Genomic DNA, 8,580 nt, shown 5'->3' on the forward strand with positions numbered 1-8,580 from the left:
TGACATTGGGGAATCAGCTCATGGCTCTGCTTCAACTGTGCGAGAGCCTGCGTTGGCCGACCAAAATTTCTGAGATGAGCTTGTTAGGTGACAATAGCACTTAGCTCAAAGCTCTGCTGTGTCTAAGCACAGCCAGAGCCACTAGCATGGCTATAGACTTGTTTTAGGTTTGCACAAAGCCAAGCTAGATGTTTCTTTGATAATTTAATAAAATTTACTGCATATAACCAACTACAGGACTAGTCTACAAAGACAGAGACAGTAAGTAACAAAGTAAACTCAAATGCAACTTTAACTGATACCATATTTGGAATCATAATCCAAATACCAGAATGCATCGTATTTACATAGATTTGAAAGACCAATTATAAAAGAGCCTCTCATGTGAAATCCTACATATTAATCTATATAAGAAAAATACAATCTATATGAACTTTTTATCCTGTAATCATGTCACTATATCCAATTACAGCCTCTAAAAAGGGTGCATGAACATTGCTTTTATTAACTTTTTAATGTTTTCTTACCATTAAATTCCATCACAAGGCAGATAATGAGAAATGAAAAAGTCTATCATCTGTTCTTAAACAGGAACTTACACCATTAATTTCTCTAAATCCTATCTCTATGAAAGAACAATGAAGTTCTGGATTTAACACTTTATGATAACTCCTTAATAAACATCACTTGCCATTATCTACAGTGCAGACAAGCATTGTTACAGGGAGCAGTTAATGGGAACCACTGACATTTGCTATGCTGTACCTGACAAGCATACAAGCCACCAGTAGAGCTGAGCCATTAACTTCAACATCATTCCTTCCTCAAAGACCTCTTCACTGAATGCCCTTCACTAACATGCAATCAGTTTGGCCTGGCATGTAGACAAAAAGTTTTTGGTGGAGCTGGCACACACTATTAAAATGCATTAGGTGAAGTGTGTATTTTAAATATCTTTGTGCCATCTTTGTCATTGTTTCTAAGCAACCAGGGTGCCCTACGACCAAAGCGGTATTTTGCTAAAAGACAGCGAGACCAATTGGATGGGGACTATCTGGATCTGCATGCACAATGATTATCTTCACTGATAAACATGATTTTGAGCACAGTTTTTAAAAGAAAGCCCACTCTTTAAAACTGAATACAGTAGTTGAAACCATCTTTGTTAATTTTGTTTTTCAAAAGAGAAACATCCATGTTTGAGTCACATTTCGACTCTCAGATGCACCTCCTCATCTAAAACCTCTTTTCTTGTTTATCCACTGCAATGAACATCCACAAAAGTTTTTCCAACTTGTGCTTTGTAAACTGCAGCACATTATGCTATCTACAAATCAATGTGATCTTCTTTTTGGCAAATTTTCCACTTAAGTATGTATTTATGTCTTTCCTATATCCATGTTACACTCTCACCTCCTTCAGTGTAAAGAGCGACACTTAAATCAGTTTGACATCAGAGATGCTGTTATTTTACAACCCACAATCTGCTGCTTGTTTGGATGCAGAATGTTCTGTAGAAAAGCCATCATTGCAGAAGTATAACTCTCAACTACTGACACTGCCTCTCTGTAACACTCGGGTAACATTAGTATGCAGACTGGAGCTCGCACCTCCCAGGTTTATATTTCTGTTACACCAAAGCTTACCTGAAGCACCTTTTAGCAAGACTCTGAACTACAATGTTAGTGCTTTTCCAAAATTCATTTCTCACCATTAAGGAAAAACCAAAGCCTCTGAACAGTGTTTACTGTATTCCTCCTCTTGTTTGATCCAAAGTCTATGAGTCACGATGTCTAATGTTATGTATAGAACACCTAATTGTAAATACACCACCCCCTGTATGTAGGGTCAGAACAGTGGCTGGGGAAAGTACTGCTTTTATGGTTACATAACTGGAAACCTCCTGCCTCTCATGCCAGAACAACCAATTTGCCTGTGACCTGTGTCATCCGGCTATAATTACCTCCATCCAATTAGAGACAGATCTTTAGCTCAGCCTACAGCCAGTACCTTGAATTTCCTTTGCCAGGAATATTCCCTTTTGATTTCAGATCTCTTTTCATCAGGATTGTGCCTTCTATCAAAATCGTGTTCCTTTCACCTAAAAAATGAAATAATTGCTGGATTCTGCTGAGTCACAGCAGCTGGAAGACATGTGTACATGTGTATGTATTTTAAGAAAGAAGCTAAAGAATGATTGACTGGATTGATGCCTTTCCTGTGCGCCTCTGGCCGACGTGACAAACATACCACATACAGTTAGAGCTACAGTGTACATATTTTGGCAAAAAGAAGTCAATGGGATACTGCACTGAAACATTCAATAAGCGGTATATGTCCAGTCTATAGCGAAATCAGCAGTGGGTGTTCAAGAGCAGTGTGTAAACCCAGTAATGAGTAAGCACTTCCACTATTGCTCCTGACAGATCTGACAGCGTCTCTACACTAATACCAAGCTGCAGCTTCATCTCAAGGGTGTATGAATTGAGACAGATTATTTTTGGGGAGCGATTCAGAACTGTCATTATTAAGTCCTCAATGCAATCTGCTGCGATTCAATGGGGCCACCTTGAACAGTGGTTCTGCGAGACCAAATCTGAAAACTACTCCAGCAAATGTAGTGGCATTTCCAAGCATAACCATTGTTCCACTACATGAGGTATGGGACAGTGTGTTCACGGAAAGTGAATGCAGATGAATGAAAAAGTGGGGAAAAAAAAAAAGAAGAAAAAATTGCAACTGAGTGACAAAGGTGATGGGGGAAGTGCTTTCAACCCTCGAGTAGCTGATATATTTATGCATCACCGTGATTAGAATTTCTATTCTGCTGCTGCAGACCTACCAGCAAAGTCTTCTGTTCCAGGTGATGTGTGTTTGCAGGTCTGTGTGTGCATATGAATAACCGACTGCATGCAATAAAATAATATAAACGGTGAAATGATGTCAAAGTGCACGTGCTTGTCTGATAGTTATTGCTACATTTACGCACCATGGGCTGGAGTGGATGACAGGTGCACAAAGGAAAATATCCCATCCTGCAGTACAGTACCCACCTGTAGTTTTATTATTATTAAACCTTTTCATGGTCATGTTTAGGCACTCACAGCACTGGGTGAAGGTTAGGGAAAAATCGTGGTCTGGTTAAATACAGAAACAGTTCACACTGACTTCAGACATTGTGTTTAGTTACATTCAACCAAAATTACCATCCTTCCTCTAACCTTAACTTCCTAAAACGCAAAGTACACTGCATCCATCACAGCCACTTTCTGGAGACTCTGCTGTTTTTATATACATACACACACACACACACACACACATACACACACACACACACATATATATAGAGCTATATAAATGCGAGGGATGTGTCACCAGAGTCACCAGAAAGTGGCTGCAATGGGGTGTGTGTGTGTGTGTGTGTGTGTGTGTGTGTGTGTGTGTGTGTGTGTGTGTGTGTGTGTGTGTGTGTGTGTGTGTGTGTGTAATGCTCACATGTCTTAATGGCCAGCTGGCTACAGGTCATCACACATCATACTGAGTGTCTAGTTGAAACAGACCATATGGTGAGCTGAATATTGTTGCTATTACTGTGGAGAAATCATATTATTTATTTTTTTTACTTTATCCTCACAAATTACAATATACATGTAGAGTGTTTCCATTCATTTGTGTAGTATTAATTTGAATGCTAGCTGCTTAAATAAATGTGGTACCGCCCCCTAGCTGTGTTCCATTTGACAAAAGACATAAGAGAAGCTAAGAAAACTTCCCTAAATGTGTAATTTGCCCCCTAAAAGAACTGGCACTATGTCAGTGAGAAGCAGAAGAGTAATTGTAATTTGTAACAAGAGCTTGAGGGGCTGATCGAACAAAAAAAAAAAAAAAAAAAAAAAAAAAACTCTGCTTCCTGAAATCCTTTCACATTTTATGGGCAGACAGTTGTAGTTGACACAGTATGGTTCAGTCGCCTGCAGGTCTGTGATAAATAACATTAAACATAAAAAGTCATCAAGAGAAGTATTTCTGTGCTATGGGTATGACTTTACAGATAAATAATGTTTAAAGAAAAACATCAAATGATTCTTTGAAGGAAGGCAAAGTTGTGAAACATTTCATTACCCTTTTATTATTTTAAAGATGTATAAAAACACTGCATAACATTTGAGGTTATAAACTCAGTTTCTGCAAGCTATATATTACCTATATATTATGCAATAGACTACAGTGCTCAGACCACTGAATAAAAAAAGGCCCATATGGCTGCATGGTCTTGAGTGACACATTAAATCTAAATTAAACACTCACCCATGCTGATGTGGTCTACAAGGTTGAAGACACTAACAGTTATGAGGGAACCATGGGATGTTGCATTTCTTGGTATTAAAAGTATCATAAATCATGGCTCAAAGATGCTCTGTCAAGGGTTAATCCCCTGATATTCCAGCAGCACGCGGCATTGTCTATGTCTGGTTCACTAAATGGCCAGTGGGGTTCGTTGCCACTGAGATAGCATATGAGCTCAAATGGAAAAGCTGATGAGTAACAGTGATTTAATTTGGATGAGCAGAGATGACATCTTCACGCATGAGGAAACTTCAAAGCCATATTTGGTGAGTCACAAGCGATGGCTGACTGAGAGTGGTGTTCTGGAGTTCTTATATTAGCCAAGATATATCAAAGTCGTAACTACACACGTGTGACTAACATTTTCTTCATCTACCTCATTAAATATTGAAGCCCATATACGAAGCCCATCTCTTTTACAGTGTAGCACACAGTCCATAATTCCACCTAATATGTTCTATTGGTCTGTGCTGTTCTAAGGGGCATATGAAAAATATCTAATTAGTCTCAAAAATGTAGGCTGACATGGAAACAAACATCCTCCAGTTTGCACTGGTGCATGTGAAAAGTGATGGGAACCAAGCACATCCAGCATCACCAGGGCTAAGAGATCATTTCTCACTTTGAAGTGTTCTGTCGACCAGAGCCTGTAGTTGGTGATGACACAAACTGGGAGCAAACAAAATCTGGCCATTATGTAGAGTAGGTACTTCCACACACCCCCTCCCAACCCTGCCACCCAAGCCACCCCCTCCCCCCAAATGGAAAGACCATAACCGTTACTCTCTATGCTCTATGGACAATGCTGTCAGCGGTACTTCAGAGACTTCAAAAATAATTTGGCAATGTCCAGACCTTCATATGCGTAGTCTGCAAATATTGAAGTGGTAGCTATGAAGTGTCATTGAAAACCAAAACTGAGCTGCAATACTAAGCATTTCTTTGGTTTTTCACTTTTTTTGCAAATATTGTGATTAGGAGCAAGTGTTGCAGGGTATTATGCTCCCAAAAATTCAAACCATTTGCAAAAAAGGAAATAAACTGTCACATCCTACACCATCTTACAAAAAAAGTAACAATTGCAAAATCAAATCTTAAAGTAGCCATTTGTAGGTTTTGCTATTGCTACATAGACAACGTTAGCATTAGCAGCTGTTTACTTATCAGACTTGAAAAGAGCTTCAGCCAACTTTGAATTTATAAGACAAGACCAGGACCAGCTGGTCAGAATACTAACTTCAGAAGAAAAGAAGTCATAGAAATAAAAGCAAAACAAAAGGGTTGCTTTCCACCACTGGAGACCGCTCTTGCCATTAAAAGAATGAAGTTTGATGGGGCGTGTGTGTGTGTGTGTGTGTGTGTGTGTGTGTGTGTGTGTGTGTGTGTGTGTGTGTGTGTGTGTGTGTGTGTGTGTGTGTGTGTGTGTGTGTGTGTGTGTGTGTGTGTATATATATATATATATATATTCATACATACACACACACGTAATATGGGTTTACTAGTGGCAGAAGCCACTCATCCTCATGTCAACGTACTAACTTAAAGTAAACTGCATTCAGATCACATTTTACTGGTGTGCAAACATTAAAGCCCTCTCAGAGAGTAACTGTTATGATAAAAACTTACTCATTGTCCTAACTAAAAAAACATGAAGAGATTCGTTCTTCACTCCCTGTCTATCGTCTGTTGATCCCATGAAAGCATGCTGCTCTAAATCCTCAACGCCAGATTAGCTGTGTTTGAATGTGGTCTCAGGAGGGGCTGGCACACAGTGCATATGCAAATAGATTTACAGACAACCAATTACACAGAAAACTCTTCAAACAAAAAGGGAGCCACAAAGGACAGACCTGTCGTTCTCTACTCGGGGTCAGAGTCGGAGACACAGTGAAGAATATTTCGATAACAATGTATTGGATTAGATTATAAATTGGATTATATTCTGACTGAGTGGTGTCACTGGTATGGCTGAGAGGGACATTGAGACTACACTTCAGAACATTAGTATGTTTTGACTGATTGTCATTATGTTTATACACTATAATAAATAGTTTCCCTGGTAATCAACTGCAGCCAACAGGGAAATTATGGGTTATGTAACAATCCTATATTACATTGATTATTTGTTTTGTGTTTACGTGCCTGCATGTGTTGTATAATGGAAATGAGTTCAACAGCATTAGCGTTGGCTTCTCTGTGGGAGTTTTTACTGATAGTTAAGCCAATTTTCCAGAGACACTAATAGTGATTAATGGTGTTATGTTTTTAATGCTATTTGTTGGGATAAAACTGGAGTGGCGGTTAGGTGAAAAGACTATAAAATTGAGCAAGAGCCAATGCATTAATACCTGTTATCTCCTTAACAAGGACAATATCATTTAACATTATTGCAGTTTTGAGAATAACCACCATCTGTGTTCAACAAGGCGTGCAGTTCTTGTGTGTAAATGTCTGTGTGCATCTTTTAGGAGTGGGTGGTGGAGGGTGTGTGTGTGTGTGTGCGTGTGTGTGTGCATAACTATGCGTTTTAAATTCACAAATAATACGATTACTCTGAACTCAGGTTTAGTCCATGTGTTTGAGTGATGGGAATGTCATTACCTTTGCATGCATTTGGTCATAAACCAAAGCATGGCACCATATGAAAAGTTAAGGGATCACAAAAGTTGATTTGATAGGGATGTGAATATCTGCACCAAACTTCATGAAAATCCATTCAATAGCTGCCAAGACAATTTACTGAAAGCAACAAATATCAACTTCATGGTAGCACTGGAGGGAAAGTCAGAGGATCATCAAAGTCATTAGGATTCATCCTCAGGTGACCATCGATAGCTGTATCAAATTTCATCCATCCAATAGTTGTGGAGATTAACTCGCAATTTTTTTTTTTTTTTTTTTTTTTTTTTAAAAAGTCAACCTGCTTGTGGTCATACAGTCAAAGTCATTAGGATACATCCTCTGGGTATTCACAGACCTTCAGGGTTAGTCATCCAATAGTTACTCAGATATTTCAGTGTGCACCAAAGTGGTGGACTGACTGGCCTACATTGCCACTGTTTTTTTTTTTGCTACACCAACTAAAAACTGCAACATTATCTGACGTGATGTTGTGCTCTGTATCTTTGAAGCACAAGTGCAGGATCAGTGCTGCTCAATTTGTCCCACAGGCTCCAAATATCATTCACCAAAAAAGTTTTTCAGCAGGTGCAGTCAGGATGTAAACAACAACCTCTCATAATGAGGAAAGTCCTTGTTTATTCATGTTTGAGACTATATCCAGTGATCTTACTTGTTCCGATCCCAATGTGTTTGATGCATACAGTGGGAAAATACTCATGAATAATTTAGATGAAAGATAAAAATGTACGTTTACTGCTTTGACTGTTTCATATGCTAATGCAAACATTTCTCGTTCACCTCGGGATGTTCTTAGGATCTGAGAGCGGCATTTGACAGTGCACACTTCCTTTACCTTTGGGACTTAGGAGAACTCAGTAGAGATTGGAAAATCAACTGGAAGAAACAAAATAGTGTTTGTGTCTGAACCTCAACATTCTCCTTCAATCTTTCATGCAACATCTACTTTTTTCCAATGCACGTTTATTTTCACTTTCCCATGCCTTCATTCAAATACACGTTCCCTCGATTTCAGTGGTGTATGACAACTTTAAAGTCTCTGCATGTACAGTGGCCCAGAGGCTCAAGCTGTCCTTGGGGATCCAACTGTAATGAATGGTTAAGCTGACAGTCATCAGCAAGCAGGGCGGGCTTTTTTGCATAAATCTGGACACTCCCCTCACAGCCTTTGGCAGGTCAATAAATGGAGTTGTAGAGAGGGGATTGAGGAAAGTGGTGGTGGGTGGAGGGATTTTCCCTACTTGTCAACTCTGTGTTGTTCCACTCATTAAGCACAGTGAGATTAAGCTGGTGTTGGGACTAAGGGGGAGCTGTGGTTCACGGCGGGTTGGATTGGCATGCATGCAGTGGGCGCAGTAATACGCTCGTCATAGGCCCATGAACAGGCAGGGCTGGGAGGAAAACAGACAATTAAATCAATAAGACAGCAGTCAGCAGATCACTGCACCGGCTACCGCTCCCCCCCAGCCTTTTGGAAGTAAAAAAAAAAAACTCATTTGAAAAAGCTTTTCTCCTCTTCAGCTTCAGGTTGCTTACATAAGCAAAGAGAGGTAAAACTTTGGCCCGGTGGTAGAGTCCTCTTATGCCATCCCT

Source organism: Seriola aureovittata, chromosome 14, assembly GCF_021018895.1.
Source record: "Seriola aureovittata isolate HTS-2021-v1 ecotype China chromosome 14, ASM2101889v1, whole genome shotgun sequence".
Lineage (NCBI taxonomy): Eukaryota > Metazoa > Chordata > Actinopteri > Carangiformes > Carangidae > Seriola > Seriola aureovittata.